The sequence below is a fragment of the Camelus ferus genome, chromosome 11, assembly GCF_009834535.1.
Source record: "Camelus ferus isolate YT-003-E chromosome 11, BCGSAC_Cfer_1.0, whole genome shotgun sequence".
Classification (NCBI taxonomy): Eukaryota; Metazoa; Chordata; class Mammalia; order Artiodactyla; family Camelidae; genus Camelus; species Camelus ferus.
The window spans coordinates 56,414,006-56,433,167 of record NC_045706.1 but is presented as its reverse complement, the minus strand read 5'-3'; the positions used below and the strand labels follow the sequence as shown (position 1 = coordinate 56,433,167).

Genomic DNA, 19,162 nt, shown 5'->3' with positions numbered 1-19,162 from the left:
CAACCCCAAATTTTCATAGTGCAGATGTTAAGAAACCTGTGTCTAAATTAATATAATTCTACTATGGACATATTTGGTTACTGATTGCTCAAGATGAGAAGTTCTTTGATGTAGCACATTTCATTAATATGTGTGCAGGACAATTTGTAAGTTTTTCTCAAAATCTCAAACATTCCTTTAATCATTTCAAGAAGCACTTAGAATTCTAACAATGGACAAACTCAGGTATTCAAGCTGAACAGTTTTGCATTTTTTTTTTTTAAAGCCCTACAGACAGGGTTCTTTTCTTAGCCATTCTTTGCAAGTCCAGCTCCTGACTTCCCTAGAGGCAATCAACCCATCAATCAACTAGACCTCCATTTCTAGCCCTTTATTTCTAATCCCAGTGCCCACAAGACAAGGCCTCAGGAAACATTTTTATTAAACTCAGATTAAAATCCAGAAAATAGAGGAGAGTATGGGAGTGACTCAGAAAAGCCAGTGGATGGCTTTTTAGGTAAGGAAGAGAGCATAAGGAAAGACGCACATGCATCTAGATGGGAAAATCATCAGGGTATGAACCACAGCAAAGAAGTCAGGTACAGAGAGAGAGCCAGATACAGAGGCTAGAGGTGCTAGACTGCAGAGGGACTTGAGTGAGGAAGGCAGGGGAGTGAGCCTGGAGACGAAAGCCCTCTGAGGGAGGGAGTATGCCGGAGATGCTGTATTTTCCACCACAGTGTGGAGCGCAGAGTGTGTCCTCCATGACTGAACCTAAGCTGGACCCCAAATCTCCCTGCAAATACATCTGATATTATAAAATTCTGCTTCATAGATAACAACCATATTCAAAACATTAGCTCCATATTCCAACTCTGAACTGAATTTTTGCAGTGAATTTCTATGCAGTTGGTAAAAAGAATAAATTAAGAAAATGTTTATACCAAGAAGATCCCTAATACAATTGAACCTTATTAAAATGTATGACATAACCTAAACGCTGATAGAAAATGGCATTTATTTCATTATTATTAATGACCATGTTATATTTACCTTCCCATTTGCATGACAGAGAAAAGGTGATATCTTGCTTATATATTAAACACAGGATACTCATTCATATTCATTAACTTGAGCCCATCAGTCTTTCCAAAAGTGTATTTTCTTTGGGTGTTTGATATTATGCACTATTAGAATATTGAAAACTTGTTCAAGGAAATATCCAGACCAAAAAGAAAATGAAAAAAGTAGAAATGAAGGTGAGAGCCAAGGGGAAAAAAAGTATTTGTACTGAAAGAAAAATGAATTTCATTTAGAAGTTAAAGATAGGCATTTAAAAAATACAAAACTAATGAAAGACATTATGAAATTAAATTTTAATAATATTTCACTTTTTAAAAGGAGTATTCCTGTTGAGGATTTGCAGCCTTAGTTTCTGTAGGGACTGACTTCAGAAAGAAATGCAATATTAAACTCTGGTTTCCAAATGTTCTTAGATGTTGAAGCACATAGAAGCCATGTATACTTGCTCTGTGTGTTTAGAGATTACTCACTATATGCCAGGCATTTTTGCAGAAATCACTATGTGATTTTCTTTAATTATTGCAGTAACCCTATGAGATAAACACTGCTATTATCCACATTTACAACTGGAGAAAAGTGGAGCACAAAGATATTAAGTAAAGTGTGCACTTCAGGATCTAGGACAGTGGTTCTCAAGCATTAGGCAACATCAGAATCACCTGGAGGGCATGTAAAAATGTAGATTCTGGGCTCCACCCACAGAGGATTCAATTTAGTAGGTCTGGACTGAGGCCTGAGAATTTGCATCTGTAGCAAGTTCCCAGGTGGTCCTGATGCTACTGGTCCAGGAATGACACTTTAGAGCATCTGAGCTAGGATTTGGCTAAGAGTGATGGAGACCAGGCAGTCAGGCTGCAGAATCCACGGTCTTAACCACATTAGGAGCCACTGGAAATGTGGCCATATTACCAGAGTGACAAAGGTCACCACTCCTGTAGACACTCTCACCAAAACCCTATCACATGGAGTGGAAGCTGCAGTTTCCAAGTTTTACTTTTGCCTCATCCTAGGCCTTCCTGGAAGACAAACAATTTCAGGAAAGAAATTTAATAAAGAATAGCTTTAATTGAAAAAGTCATACCCATTAATTTCTTTCTTTGAATTGTGAAAAGACTATCTTAATTCAAGATCAGCAGAAGAATTGCTTTGTCTGGATTTGCTCAGTATGCATGATCTGCAGAAACGCAATATGAGAATCCTTTTTATGCTAAACGGTAGACTGGACAAAGACTAGAAAATCTGGTTTCTGAGGGCTGGTTTTGATTAATTTTCTAGTGAAAAAAAAAAAGCATGTCACTCTCTGTACCTTTAATCATTAAGCTGATACACAACTTTTGAGTCCAAAAAAACAATAATGCTGGTTAAAACATTTTGAAAGACAGTGTTAAAAATATGCGAAAAACTTTTCTCTAAACCACCACTGATATTTCAGACTATGCTCCAGAGTAGATATCAAATCACAAGGTAATTGATTTTCAACACTTTCTAAGTGCTCCTTTTCCTTGATGCTAAAGGAAATCATCTGGCCTTGTCCAGGAACATAAAATATACAAAAATACCCAAGGATTTTCCTTACAAACCATACACCAAGTCAGATAGTTTGCAGTAAGGAACTGGCACATTTTCCATAAGTGATTATGTATTATTTTAATTGTTTACAAAGCATCTAATCTGGATAATTATCAAATTTTTTAGAACTACAAAGACACACTGCCTAAAAAATTAAGTCCATAGAATATTAGAAATACCACACTTTTTAAACTATAAATATAAAATAGAGTTTTAAAGTACCACATATAAGTCTGATGGCATCACTCCAAGTCTGTCTGCCTGGTATAAGTTAAGGTGTGTGAAAACAAATTGTTGAAAAACAAATGCTTGCTTCAGCCATGAATGACAATTTATTCAGAACAATTTGGCTTGTCATGGTAATGGCTTGAAAAACAGTAACTGAAGATGATTCTGCGTAAAACTGTCTTAAAATTTGTGCAACACACACACACACACACACCCACACATACATCCACAATCATACTAAACATAGTGATTGTAGTGATGATTCCTGACAAAATATAAATAGACTTTGAATTGGAGATGAACAAACAGTCGCTGGAAGTGAGACCTCTAACATACGAAGTTTAAAAGAATGCTGGGGAAAAAAAGCAAGAAGTGAAACTAGAAAAATGAATCCTGAATATGTTAAATGATCTGAAGTCAAAATATTACCTGTAAGCCATATCGTTCCATTTGTTATTACCTGAGGAGTCCTGCAATTCAATTCGATTTATAGTCATTTTGCTCATCTGACCTATTATTAAATGCATCTGTTCCAGAAATTCAGCCAATTACTTCTCATAAGTCTTCCCATGTCTTATTATAAGAGGTAAAAGCTTTTGGCTTAATGAAATTTCACTGGACTTGAAAAATTAATTTCTTCTCACTGTAATGATAAGTGTCAGAGAAGCACATGTTCTTAATTAACTTCACATTAATAAAAGAGGACTTCCCTAGATATAAGTACTTAACTGCTATTTGCCATGGAGGGGGGTCACGAGTAAGAACCCAAAAACTTCAGTAAGATGAATGAGAAGAATGGAGTGACACCCTAGCTTGCATTTTCACTTCCTTATTTCTATTAGTATCTGAAGAAAATTGTGGAGAAGTCATTGTGAGATACAGGTCAAAAATAAAAATAAAAAAGCATGATAGTACACGATCAGATACCTGCCTTGCTCACACATCGGGTGGTCCCACATCCCAGGAGAGATACTGGAGCCCCTGTGAGGACAAGCATCAAGCCATGGACAGGCTAGTGAAGGAAGCACTGCGGTCGGCTGATGACCCAATTGATGGCCAGACCAACATTTCCTTCTTGATCATAAAATTCCTTCGCTTTAAGGGAGGCTTGGTTCTTTCTCCAACCCTAAGCTAAAGAAATCCCACCAGGATCATTGCTCTTGTCCTAGACTGGTGAAAGAATGGATTTGTGTCATAACACCAGCCACTAAACCCATGGACACTGCCGTCTTCGCTGCTGCTTAGAACTGTGGCAGCATCTTGGTAACTGAAGAGATCCAGCCAAAGAGAGTTAACTGTTCAAAAAAGCTCCGTGGATCCATTAGAAAGAACGTGGGTCCTTTCCAACGGCTTTGAGCTATGAAATTAACCAATTCTGGAGTTGTTTATCTCTGGATTTTTATTGTGTGAAATGACACAAACAAACAGAACACCAAAAAGCCTTGCTCTGAAAATATATTTTTACGTGTTTTCTGTTTCTGGAAACATTCTTAGTGACATAACAAGATAATGTGTTCTTTCCTTTCTGACTCATTTACTCAACAAACCTATACAGTGTTGCCTACGTTACCCAAGATGCTGGTGTAGACAACAAAGATAAGCACACTGATAATGTCTCGTATTTTATAACATAGATTGGAAAGTACTTTCCATATAATACTTCATTATTTTATTATCCCAAAATAAACCCACATTTAGGAAATTGAAGCTGAAGGAGCTTGCACCTTGCACAAAGTCCGATTGTTGGGTGACAAGAACTTTGACTCCAAGTAAGGCTGTCAACACCTAACTGCTTCCTCCCCTATGAGTCACATGTTCAAGTTCTACCTTCACTGAGTTCAAAAGCCATTCTGACCTGATGACAATTCCCAAAGGTTTCTCTGTCTTGGGGGCCATCTGGAGGGACTGGGAGTCACAGGACATACAAATCTACCAGCATCTCCATTTAAGCAGCTGTAATATAACCGTGCAGTCTTTTGGGACATAGGGAAAAAATATCAGAACTTGTAAATATTTATTTCTAAATTTTTTCTTTGAAAGTTTTGATGGTATGTGTATTTCATAATGTACACAAGGTGTTACTTCTGTTATGCATAGACAATTTCTAGGAAAAAAAAATCACACATGTATTGACGGTTCATGCACGTAGCATTGTTACATATAGCATCGCGTGATCAAAGTATTTGAAGATCACTGATCTAATTGGTTCTGATTGCCAGACTGGAAAGTAGCATGCCTACATGACTGCTTTGCTTCCCACGCTGAATGTTTCACCAATCCTGAGATACTAGCATTCAGCTATGACTATACAGTATACATGGCCGTGTGCAAGATCTCACTACCCACCTGTACAACCCAGCTCAAGTCACAACTTCTACGCAATATCCATCTCCTTATCATTGGGTTGTTATAGAAAGCAATATGCTAATTTATGTGAAAGCACTTTCTAAGTTGTAAAACACTGTAGAAGTGTTAAGTTCAAAACAGTGGCTGGAATTAAAGTGGTTGGAATCACACTGAAGGGAACTGATTTTTATTTCATGCCACTATTTGCTTTTCAGATACTATCTCATTGAGTCTCCACAAATTGTTAACTATAGCAGGACAAGTATGCAATTTGCATTTGTGTGATTATGTACGAGGTGTTTTTCACCTGATCCTCAGAACAAGTCTCAGGAATACAAATTATTTTGAATCATAAGAAACTGGTGTTTGCCAAAGTCAGTCAAGTATCAGCAATTTTCATATGGTTCCGACTAATAGGAAAATGATCATTTTACATATGAGAAAATGAAAGCTAGACCAATTGAAGTGATTTGCCCAAGAACAAAGAACTAGCAAGTGGAGGACCTAGAATTAGAACCCAGATCTTCTACCTGTTGACACAGCCCCTTCCTGCATCCTGACCCACATGGCAACCTTGCAAATGCAGGGACCTAAAATGGAGACAGCAAGCATCCTGACAAAGCCAGCACTCTGTCCCCTGAAACACAAGCCCTTCAGAGGGTCATATGCTCCGTGCAGCTGGCCGGCTGTCCTGTCTCCAAACTCCATATTCGGTAAGATAAACTGAATAATGTGTCCTACCAGGTGCCACAGCAAAAGCTCAATGCATTTGGGAGGGCTAGGCACGCTCAGCTGAATTTTACACTGAATTGCTGATGGCCGCCTAGATCTAGTTAACTATTATTTCCAGCCAGTCCTGAAGAAGGATGTCTCATCAGCCCCATACCAGAGTGCAAACCACGAAGGAAAAGCCCTCATCTCTGCCAGAAGGTGATTTTTAGAAATCCTGCTCTGGCTCGGGAGACGCTCTTGGCTACCTACGAGCACGCGGGGCACACATTCTTACTCAGCCACTCAAGGGATGGCCTCTTTTCTGCCAGGGACGCCCTTCTACTCCCTGGAGCCGAATCTGGCTTTTCCTTAGAAAACAAAACAAACGAAATGAGAGGAAAGGAGCAAGACTTCGCCTCAAACATCTTCATTATCTTAGCATCCTGTGTTCACCTGCTGAGAAGCTGCTTAAACTCTTTAAAGAAAAGGAAATGAAGGATCACGATACTAAATTTGGTTATACTTGAGCAGAAATGTCTATAGTTTATAGCTTGGTTGATGGCTTAAAATTGAATCAGTGGTTTGTCTTTAGAAATACTCATAATTCCTTCTAATCATTAAAAAAAAATAAGAATCAAGTATACAGGTGTTAGTAAGAATGCCTAAGGTTGTGTTTTAGAAGTACTCTTATTTAATTCCATTTACGAAGGAAACTGGAAGGAAAGCCATCTGGATTTTAGGAATCCAATAAATATTAACATTTATCAAGTTTCATATTTATGGCAGCTTTGTTAATTAACTCTAAAGGTCAGTTCTGGCATCCATGTGATTTTGTAAGTACCAAATGATGATGGATCCCTTATACTATATACCAAGACGTGCAGTGTGTTTTCACCAAGTGCCAATGAAAAATACGAATGCTTATTTCCTCACTGGAAGTCTCTGCGATAATACCAAGGAGCTATTTTTGAAGATAATTATAAAAGATTTACCTGTTATTGCATTCCAATCAGTATGTGCACAAACAGGGATGCTCAACTCTAGGTAAGGTTTCAAATGTGCATGCACGTGTTCTGACAACACTCGCAGCCCTAGACAAGTTGTCATTTTGATATTGTGCTGATTCTGGGTGTTTTTTTCCCCTTCCATTTAGCTTCCTCTTTGATTTTTGGTCTCACTGCCTGGCTTTTGGCACAGTGAGAAAGCAATTTTCTCCAGAGTCAAAATTAGTCCTGCATCATGAATTATTCAGTTCGCAACACATCGCTTCTTGCCTCACCCGGTCTCTTCCAGCCCCCAAGTTTGAAGTCTTCCCTTTCGCACATCCCAGTCTCCACTCGGCCCCCTGCCCTTCACCTCTCCCTCCTCCCAGTATGGCCGTCCAGCAGGCTGGCACCCTGGCCCCTGACTGAATTTGCTTTATATTTAAATTTCAAGTCACACAGCCACCTTCTAGCTGGAGTGCTTCAGAGTGCAATCACATGAGGTGGGCTGTTGCCACATAGAACAACTTCAAATAATTTCTGTGAGATGGGAGCCAGCCTGTAATAACTTCACCTTAAAATAGACTCATTGAGAACAGCCTGACTGAGCCTCAGAGGCCTAAATAAATGTAATATTAACTCGGTTTTTCAAATCTTTGTAGTCAGCAAATGTAATGTTCTCTTTTTCGCTATACAAAGCCTCTTGTCTGGATATAGCGTCGTCATATTCCAGTTTGCTTCCTGTACTTCTCCGTTTATTTATTTTCTCAGGAAACTTTCATTTGCATGTACATAAATATCTATATCCACATCAATATGGACACATCCTAATCTAACTGCTCCTTGAAGTAATCCAAATTTTAAGTAAAAAGTTACACAGATATTATATCTATTTGAAGCACATGCCCTTGCTTTTTCCTTAATTACATTTACTTACGAAATGGTTACAAAGCCACACTTTTCAAATGACCCAGGGTTGGCTCTGCATGGGGGAAGGTTTGGGGCAGTATCTTACCTAGATGCACGGTATCATGTGAGACCGAAAGGATTTTAGAGCAAATTAAAATGAAAGAACACAAATGTAAACGTGATAAAATAATACCTCCTTTAAAAGTTTTCCAAATAAACAAAAACAATGCATTCCTAAGAGCCCTACCGAACTGTGTGGAAAATGTACTCCTGAGATCATGTTTCCATTAGAAAGACGGTCCAAAATGCAAAGTACTGACCTATTATTTTACTGTTCCTACTAATAGTCAGGCCTTATCCTGCGCCGTTAGTTATTCCAGAATTTAATGGTAATATCGTTGGGTAAAAAAAAGTTTCTGATCACCCAATTCCAGGGAGCAGGGATGCTTATTAAATAAGCATAATCCTTAAAGTACATAATTCTACTCACACATAAATGATCACTGACAGATGTGGTTAGCTCTACAGTTTTCTATTCAAACAGATTTAATTGGGACAAGACAGGCCTCTTTACATTAGAAAATATATCATATTCCTTTTGAGAGAGATGGCTTAATATGTATGTAAACTTCAGAATTTCAAACATTGAAAATATGTTCAAAGGAATGTTGATTTTGATAAATAGATGGCATTCGACTCATTTATGTGGGCCAGTAGCATGCTATCTGCAGCATTTTACTGTGGTTACTGAAATGATTAATTTAACTGTGTGCCAAGATCCAGAATTTGTATTCTGGAGACTTCCGATGTTGCAATGTTCAACTTGTATCTTAACAGATTCCTTGAAGATGTTAACTCTGTGATTCTTGATTTATGCTTCCAAGTGCGATTTTACAGTTCGAGTAATCAATGTTTCTCTTCCCACCGCTCTCTCCCCCCCTTATCTTATCTCCATCTCTCCTCTCAATGTCATGAAGCAGTGAGAAGAGGGATTCTGGTGCAATCCCCAGGGGTTAGCTGATGCGCACGGACCATATGTTCCTGACTTTCTTCAGAGATGATGGTGTGTACTACGCTGACAAACCAACTCCCCAGAATAACTCTGGATAACTTTATATTACACAAACAGCTTGCTAACGAGTCGTGGTGGCGGCTGCCATATTTTAGTAATATTTATTAAATTGTTATGAGGCATGAAACTGTTGCTTTATCTCCGTGATGAATTAGCTAAAAGCTAGATGGTTTTGTTTTTGAAAATAATCTTTCTTACTTGACTTTCCTGTAGGTTTTTTTTTTTTCTCTCACATGTGTCTTAAATAGTTTTCCTCCTATCCACTGACACTCGTTCAGGGAAGACCAAAGAACAAAGATCATCAAACGGATGTTCTGAATGTTCTTTTATATAATCGACAAAACGAAGAGCAAGGTGGGAAAGCGTTATGGTTAAGGGTGCGGCGTATCCTCCTGCATTCCAGGCTCTTCCAGTTTTAGGTGAGACAATGAAAGTGCCTCATAATAAAAACTCACTGCAAGATCTACTCTCGTTATTGACAATGTTGGTCATGACGGTGACTTATCGAGGTACATAATTTTAAATGTCTGATTATAGTAGAGATGGAATACAGGTGCAATTCTAAGATACTATTTCCGATTGCATTTAAAAGGGTTCCAATTTTATTTTTTGAGGGGAGGGTATATAGCTCAGTGGTAGAGTGTGTGCTTGGCATGCATAAGGTCCTGGGTTCAATCCCCAGTACCTCCATTAAAAAAATAAAAATAAAACGCTTCTAATTTTATTTAATCATTGTTTAATCTAAGATAGACCAGAAAGGCTTAGCATATGACTTAGAACTATTGCCTCTCTCCAAACCTGTTTGGTTCTTTCTTATGTAAATTATACCTACAAGACTTAAGTTAAATAACTTCCCTATGCCTCAGTTTCCCCACCTATTAAACGATAATAATAATTGTTACTATCTGATAGTTTGGGTTAAATGAGATTGTGCCTAGAAAATGTTTTGCAAAAATTCATGGTCAAATACTATAAGCAACTTTAAGCTATAAATCAATTGATGCTAATCATTTTTTTAATGACAAATTCCTTACACATCTTTTCTATTTTTACACAAAATAAAGCCAGCTGGTGTCTATGGAGAACTTACTGTCTGCCAGGCACCGTTCTAAGCACTTTACATGTGTACTGTCACAAAAATTCTACAGGTAGGTATTTTATTCACTCCATGTTATGAATAAGGGGCTACGGGGCAGAAAGGAGCTGTTGCTCACCCAGAAGTAAGCTGCCCGTGCTCTCTACTACTGAGCTCTGAGTGCAAGTAAATATACATTTCCCTTGGAGGCCTTGGGATTCCTTTCCTAATTCACAAAAATAGAAGATACTAAAAAAAATGACTGCTGAAAAGAATAACTGAGTCAACCAGCGGCTCTCTCACTCAGCCAGGACAGTTACATTGACTGTCCTGCACTGCCGCACTAAATCAGGAGAGAACCAGAGACATCCAGCCTGGAACAAACCTTCAAGGGCATTGAGTCCAGCAACTCATCTGGAAAGCCTATCGCTTCTCCAGCATGTTCCTGCTTCCTTTTGTCAAAAGCAATTAGGAAAGCAGAAATGCAGACCAAGGGACTTAGCATACAAGCATGGTAACTGCAAAGCACCAGAGCCCACTAGTCGAGGGCCTGAGTCTCTCCCGGCCACAACTTCCTTAGCTGCAACACGGTATTCATGATGTCAACCTCATTGTTTGGTTTGAGGCCTAAATCACACAGAGTACGGGAATGTACCTCGCAAGTGTGCCATGTGATTAGTTTGCAAATGCACTATTTCTCCTACTTGGGGGATAAAGATGAGGATGAATTTACAGACAGAGAAGAAATTTAGAATACGTTTAAAAATTGACCGCAATATTTCAACACGTAGCTTGGTGTAAAGGTCACAGAGCTCGCTACGAAACACAGCGCACATTCAAAGCATCCAGACGCTGGAAAGCAGGCAATGACTCCTGCCAGCCCGAAGGGAAAGCCAAACAGAAAGCAATGAACAGTCCCCAAGGGTGGTTCAGTCTGTACACAGTAACCCTGGTATCGGGGAGATTAGAAAAGATGGGGGATCCTCCCCCAGGAGACAGGACGATTCCTGCAACATGTTCATCCCTAGACACGCTCCCCGTGGATTAGCAAGGCCTCCCGTTCTAGCCATACCTCCTGCCCGCCACTGTCCACTTCTGCAGCTTATTAGCGATTCCAGCAGAGGGTCAGCTGGGGAAAATGAGAAGAATTGCCTATTACACCAATGATAATAATCATTTGTTTAGCAAATTGCCAGGCTCTGGTGGGGAAGGGACCAAACGTGTTGTTTAAAGGTGGTCATGGAGATTTCTAATTATTTGTTCTAACTCTGTTCTTAATTCCTGAACAATAATGGAAAACTGAATCTTTGAAGACGCAAATTAAATAGGAGACGTTCAGGTGATTTTGGAGATGAGAAGAGGGCAAACAGCAACATATTCCTTAGAAAGAAAGGGCTCCACTTTCTTAGATCTACAAAGGAGTCAGAGAAGCAAAGAGGTTTTAGGCAGAAGGAAGAGAAGCAGAGCTTGACTGAATGGTGTGTGTGTGGTTAACAGAGCATCTGTCATTGGAAGAGAAAATCAGTAAGAATCAAAGTCCTATGGAGTAATGATTGCGACCCAACTGTGATTAAAACGCACAAATAAGGTATGATTCAAAAACAGAAAGGAGGAAGTAGTTATTTCTGGAGTTGAAAAATAGATGTGGTAGAAGGTAAAGAAGAAAGTGAGACCTTTGGGGAAGGAACCAGGTAAGCTGTTGTGCTGAGGTTGGAAAAGAAGCCAGCATGACAGTGACAGGAAGGCAGGCACTCAAGGCTCTGAAACATCCTCCTCGTCAGAGCGGCTGTGCAGGGTCACCTCCCGGTCCCTGGGTCCAAGCCAACGTTGGTGGGGACGTGAGCACGAACACCCAAACTTCCTTTCTGCGTGTCCCCTCACATCTGCCCGAATTTGTCACCTTTGACTCTGCCCCTCTTCTTAGACTTCACTGCCTTTCATGATTTTGTGCTAATTCTTAAACCTCTCACTGAGCCTTCTTGCTCTCTCTTAATGACATCTCTTTTTGCTTCCATGTTTGTGGACACAGCTGAGAGTCTGCCGTTTGCTGTCTTTTTTCCACAGAATCTCTCTCCAACGATTCTCACTAATTTGTGCAGCTTCCCCTAGCACATCAAACCAGTCCACTGTTTATTAAAATGAAAAGGAACAGGTGGGACTCAGAAGAACCAGAGAACTGAAATCTGTAGGACTAGGCCTAACAATCTATGAACAGAGGAAGAGGGAGAATCCAAAATGATACTGAAGGTCAGAGCCTGGGGAAGCTGGAGAAGGACGGTGTTACCTGTGAATGTCAGGACATCTGGCTGAGAGGTGGGGAGATGCACCTGGCTGAGTTCGGCATCATGGTAAGCATCCTCCAAGCTTCTCCCGTATGTCTTTAATATCATCCTTCTGAGTTCATTTTAACATTTGCACCTACCTACCATTCACCTCCACTTGTGACACAGACAGTGCTGTGCTCAGCAAATCCCATTTTTTCCCCACCCTTTGAATCCACAAGAAGACTTCATTTCAGTTATGCTGGGGCCATGTAACTAGGTTCCGGTCAATGAGATGTGGGCAGCAGTATCTGCATGTACAGGGCTGGCCACAAACCCCTGTTGAAGTGTCCACAGTCTGCCTCTTCTCCTGCAACAACCTCAGCATTCACGTGTCTAAGATGGTAGCATCACAAGATGGAAGGAGCTGGAATCCCCAGACCACTGCTTTGAGAATATATATGAGTCCTAGTAAATACCATGTGACTCACACAGACCGAGAAATTGAAGAGGATGCAAAGGAACAAGTTACATAGGTGAGGACAAGTTTTACTGATAGCAATGAAGAACGATGCAGTGCCCCAGGGTTGCCAACAATGGGGAGACAGTCCCCCTCCTAGACCTGAAGAGGCAAATGAAGCAAGCAGATTTCAGAAACCACAGAGAGAGAGTTGTAAGAAGAATGCCACTTGACTGGAGCATTTTCCTTTGAAAGAAGCAAGCTGCCTGCAGAGAGAGCACAAAAGAAGTAAGGACTCCAACCTATTCTGTCCTCCTGTTCTCAGTCAACCTTCTGTGGTTGTCCTCCACTGGCCAAACCCAACAGAAACAGACAGCAGAGGAACCTGGTGGTGAAATCTAATGAGGACAGCCTCTGGGGCACACACCAAGGCAGAGAGTGGGAGAGAAGGTGGAGGGTCTAAGAGAAGATACCTGGCACAGAGGAGATACTCCCAGACCGCCGTCAGACTATGATATGAACAAGGAAGACACTTTTCTTGTATCAAGACACTGAGCTGCTTACTACAAACTAACTACACAATAACAGCAGTTATCCTGACCAATACATGGCTTGTACAGCCTGTCAGCTCCTCAGATTCTATAAGGTCCTGTTAATGTGTGGGTTATACAGTGAGTGAGGTGGATTTCAAAATGTAAGCTAGTGCCGTTCTGAACTGAATTAAACAGTCCACTTCAGTGAATCATAGAAGAGACACATGACATTTCCTAAAAGAGTTAGAAAATTTCTCACTCTAAAAAGAGCTTACTGTAACCTGATTGATGCATTTTTATTTAATGTAAGAAAATAATCAAAGTTTAAATAAGGAAGAAAAAAAAAGTCAGAGACAAAATTTCAGTTGCCATCCAAACCTGACCTAGTGTAACAGACTGCATTCCAAAATGCTAGATATTCTAGTGCCCTGTGAGAGGCACTATTCCGTCCTCACTCATCCCTGCCTGGCTGAACTCAGGGAGGATATAAAACTTGCTTCATCTAATGGAATATGGGCTGAAGAGAGATACATCCTTTGCCGCAACTTGAAGAGCAGTTCAACACGTCTCTTTTCTCTCTACCATGACAACCAGCAGTGATCTGGACAGAGGCTGCTCCATCACTCTAATAATGAAGTAAGTATATCATGGATCAGACAGAGAGCCAGAGTGCAATGAACATGTAGCTTGAGCAACAAAGAACCATCTGCATTTTAAACCATTAAGATTTTGGACTCACTTATTATCATGGCAAAACTCAGACTGTCCTGACCAATGCAGGAAAACAGAGACTTGCTGAGAGATTTTAATTGCTTGCCATACGGGCAGGGCCATTTCTGTGGGCAGATGAACGCACCCCGCCGTTGTTAAATATCTGACCCATTCAACTTTCATTGCTTGGATTCCTTGTCCACCAAGGAACATTCTGCTTTTGCTTCTCATGATTTGGTTTTCCATGGTGGAATAATCTAAAGGAAGAAAGGGGACTAAACCTATCCATACTAGGACAGTCTATTTTATTGTATATTATAACTTATTAATTTTACCTGCTGATTGTATATGTCTCTTATGAGCTTTGTTAACATTAGACCACCTGTGAAAGATGGATACGTTCTTGCTTGACAAAGTCATATTTCCAAGCAATGCTACCATGTACAGTATCTCTAAAGATCTTGCACAGTGACTATATCTTGCCATTACTCTGTAGAAGAGAGTAAGGTACTTTCATCTTTAAACCTAAGTGTCCATCAATAGATGAATGGATAAAGATGTCACACACACACACACACACACACACACACACACACACTGGAACACTACTCAGCCATAAAAAAGAATGGAATTTTGCCATTTGCAACAACACAGAAGGACTTGGAGGGTGTTATGCTAAGTGAAATAAGTCAGACAAATACTGTATGATATCACTTACATGTGGAATGAAAAAAATACAATAAATGAGTGAATATAACAAAAAAGAAACAGACTCCCAGATATAGAGAACAAATTAGTAGTTACCAGTGAGCGAGAGGGACAGGGGAAGGGGATTAAGAGGTACGAACTATTTTATATAAAATGAACTACAAAGATATGTTGTACAGCACAGGGAATATAGCCAATATTTTATAGTAACTCTAAATGAAGTGTAACCTTTAAAAATTGTGACTCACTATACTGTACACCTGTAACAAATAATTTTGTACATCAACTACACTTCAATAAAAACAAATAAGTGAATAAATAAATAAAATGTTAATTACTATACCCAAACACAAACTGAGCTGAATTACTAAAGCTCAAATACTGAAAGGCAGTGTTGATGGTTTCTTCTGCCTTACCATCTACTTCCAACCTGCTGTGCCCTTCTGTGGAAACAGAACCCCCGTTAGAATCCAAATCCAGCTCTTCTGTTCCATTACAACTGACTTAACCTGAAGTTCCCCTAGCTTTGCTTGAACTTTTCCAACAGCCTTCTGGCTGGTGCCTCCGTCCTCACTCTCCTCTTTACAATCCATCCTACATATGTCTCACAGATGGTCTTCGTAAAGCACAGCCGCAATTATTATTTTCTCTGCCCCAAATAACCAAATTACACCGTTAGTCCAACTCCTTCATCTTGACATTCATGTCCTCCCCACCATGCCTTTATCTGATCTAAAAACATCGCCCTGTGTGTAGATCACACATCAATCAACATGAACAGCTTGTTGCCCACAAATGTGCTTGGGGCTAAAGGACTTTTGGGGATCAGATTTTATATTGTCTAACAGCATTCAGTCATTTTTCTGACATGTGTTTTTCTTCTAGTCAGATCAGTCCATGTCCATCCCCCTTGTAAGACCATGCCTTCTTCACTTATCAAGGGGGCTTCAGTAAAAGACAGGAACCTATCAGCCCCTTTGGTAGAGACCCTGACATTTAAACCATTGATCTTGATTTAACAAATTATACATGTGGATTCAATCAGGGCATCCTGACCAGAGGAGAGGTGACCTCCATCTACACAGATGTAGATAGTATGATTTCCAAGGAATTATGATATGACTTGTATAATATTCACTCAATAGCAACCGTTCATTGACGGAAGGAGGTATATGGAAATGTTCTCTCAAAAGCGGTCAGTGAACTCTGCTAACTTTGATATGTGGATGTGTTTTCCTTCAGTTTCTCAAATGCTAGTCACTCAGGGGAAACTGATCAAGAGCCACATACCCCTGGGTTATGGGTTCATTTATTCCTCCACTCACTCCTTCATTCACCCTTTGTCCTCTAGTGTGAATTTACAGCATATCAGTTGGATGTGAGGTCTTGATTCTAACTGTAATGCAGCCCCAACAAACTGCCAGTCTGGAATGACCACAGTCTAAAATTCCATTTGTCATAACTCTGTCTCCAGAGCATACACTGAATGCTACCTCTCCCTTAAAGACCTGACACCTCAGCCCGCACCTCCAAATCACTGTCTCATGTGAGCCAAGTGGTTTAGTGGATGCAGTTCTGGCTTTGGGATGAGTCACAATTGAATCTGACTCTTATCTCTGAACCTATACCTGTGTGAACCTGGGCAAATTGTACAACCCATCTAAACTGCTGTTTTCTTCCTCTTTAAAATAAAAACAATTAGACACACCTGATAGGTGGCACAGGAGGAATTCAGGAAATACTTGATTTTACCTTTCATTGCCACTATACTCGTGATTGTATGTTTATTATTTCCCTCTGTAAGTTTTACGTTCTTATGAAACATGACTTATATCTCACTCTAAATTTTTAGCAGAACTGAATATAATTTCTTATACAGAAGACACTGAATTAATTCATTATTGTTGACTTTACGTGAAGTAAAATGTACTTTGCATCTCTTTAAGACACTTAGTACGTGGTCACAGAAAAAGCTACTGAAAGGGGTTCTACAGCTTCCCCTTCACAATAGTTACCTTTCAAAGGTAACCCGACTGATCACTTTTATGTTTCCTACTCACATTACTCTTTCTTCTAAGGGCACCTCCTTTACCAGTTCCCTGCTGAAAAAGCCAACTTTTTTTTTAGTCCTAATTAAAGGTTTGCTCCTCAATAACCACTATTTAAAGGCTTCCCATCAAAATAGCCACTATTCTTTAACAAGGCAGTTGATCCTCCTTAAGTAGATTTCACCAAGATCTTTCTTTTTAATCTCAAGTATAGACCCAGAAATCGTGGAGAGCTGATTAAAACACCGCAAGAGAGAGTGGACAGTTCATGACAGAAGTGATTTCAGATAACTTGTGATTTAACTCCTTATGAGAAATCAAAACCATTCTAAACAACAGGATAGCACCGATAGCTTTTGGCTAAAGTCCTCCAAAATCCTGTTTGTTAAACTCCTTCCCACCAGAGGAAGCAGTGGAGGTTTTCTGCCCAGAGTCTAGTCTTTCCTGCAGGCCATTCTGGCTCCAACAGTTGCAACTGCAACCATATCTAAATACTGCCAAGCTCAAGCTGCCCGCCCTGGACTTCAGCCCTGTGGTTCAGCCTGCCTCTTTTGTTTAACTGAAACTGAACTTGGCTCAGTTCAATTTAATGTCCCCTTTCCTTCTTCAGTGGCAATAGGACAAGGATATTGCAAACTCTTTCTCAGAAGCTTTCAACTCTAAACTCTTTTGCATTAGTTTAACCTAAAAGAAGTTCTCAGCTTTACCTAGGGGTATAAGGAAAGAGAAAGGACTTTGGAGACCAACAGGCCCGATCCTATGCCTAAATCCACCACCGTACTAGCTGTGTGACCCTGGGAAAGCCACTTCAGCCTCTCTGTTCCTATTTCCTCATAGGACTGTTGAGAAGCTAGGATCAGATCACACAGTGGACATATTTGCCAGATAATGTTAGCAATCTCCCCCGCTCCTCTCCTCCCCCTTTCCTATCTTTTCAGTCCTTGTGAGAAATACGAAGGATGAGTAATCCCATCGTGTTAGCCTGAGTTCTCTTTCTGCCTGTCTTTCTTCCAGTTGTCAATTACAAAATTACGTACAGACACAGTCAACATTTCCACCCGGTAAGTATGTACATCACTGCTGCGTGTTAGGTACTGGGTGGGCAGGCACCGGTTATCAGAAGTGGACGTCGGTGTGTCTGGAAATATCCAGGCTGGTACAAGGGTCAGTGTGACTGACCTGCTGCTGTCACTGCTGCTACTGATGCTTTACCAGTAGTGGTGTTACTACTACTATTACTAGTAGCAGTACTAGAATTACTACCACCACCGCACTCCTAGCCATATAACTAGTATCACTACCAGCCCCAACAACAGCACCAATTGTCCCACCTGGGGATGCACCGTAGCAGCGGAGTGTTAGGAATGCATATATTCATCATTTATGCAATCTTTTTTCTTGTTCCCTATTGTATTTCCAACACCTACAAGACTTCCCGACATTTTTGCAGGTAAGGAAATCAAGGTGTCGACAGGACTGTGTTCCTTGTGGAGGCTCTGGGGACTCATCCATTTTCTTGCCTTTTCCACTTCCTAGCCCATTTTGCACATAAGGAAACGAAGACTTAGGGAACCTTCCATCAGTATAATTCCCGAAGTTTCATGACAGGAGTGTGTTTCATTATTCTACTTCTCCACACTCATGCGCACGCACACACACACACACACACACATACACACACACACACGTTCAAAAACCAAGATTCTGGGCACTGATTTTTGAAAGGGAAAAAAAAAGTATATTTTGGGGACTAGATTAATACAGCAGAACTTGTAAAGTTGTAGACAGTATGCATGGATTTCTTCCTCGGCCCCCATCTAAAAATCCTAGTTTTATAAGCAGTGGTCCTAACAGTACACAACAGACAGCACCCTGCTGTGTGAGAACCCACTATCTGGCTGTCTGGTCTTCTGTTAGATAATGCACGTGCAGATAGATGAGAAAATCAAGGTTTTACATAAAATGCCAAAAACTACTTTAATCTAAGATAACTGATTTTAAGGGCCTCAAATACATATCTGTATTAAAATTTTGATGTATGAAAAGACAGACTGGTTTATCTGATGACTTAAATTTTCATTTGAGAGAATTTCCCAACCTATGTACTCAGACCATGAACTATGTGTTCAGTGAATCAGCTCCCAGAACCTGTCCTATCGTGAAGAATTAAGTAGAGCTGCAACCAACATTTCATATTAGGCTCCGGGGAAGGAAGACTTCAGGAAGTCCCACAAATTTGCTCCATAGTTTTGGTTTAGGCTTGAGAAGCTTGGCAGCGTACAATCTGCTAGGTTTTACGGAACAAATGAACAAGTTAATAGATTAATTATATAAATAGTATATACCCTTATTTATCCTCTCTTGAGTTATTTAAAATACATTACAGTTTGATTCAAGATCTTACATCCAACTGATATTCTATAAATTCAAACTAGAGGAAAGGGTGAATGAATGAGTGAGTAAACAAATCAATGAACACACACTTC

At 40.1% G+C, this 19,162-nt stretch overlaps 1 protein-coding gene and 1 non-coding gene across 12 annotated transcripts in view; one reads left to right on the top strand and one right to left on the bottom strand.

The window, feature by feature from the left end:
* Positions 1–19,162, bottom strand: part of NRG3 (neuregulin 3) — a 937,576-nt gene that overhangs the window by 630,169 nt on the left and 288,245 nt on the right. The window lies entirely within an intron of this gene.
* On the top strand, positions 9,499–9,570 carry TRNAA-GGC. Its single transcript has one exon. It is a non-coding gene; the product is annotated as a tRNA-Ala (tRNA).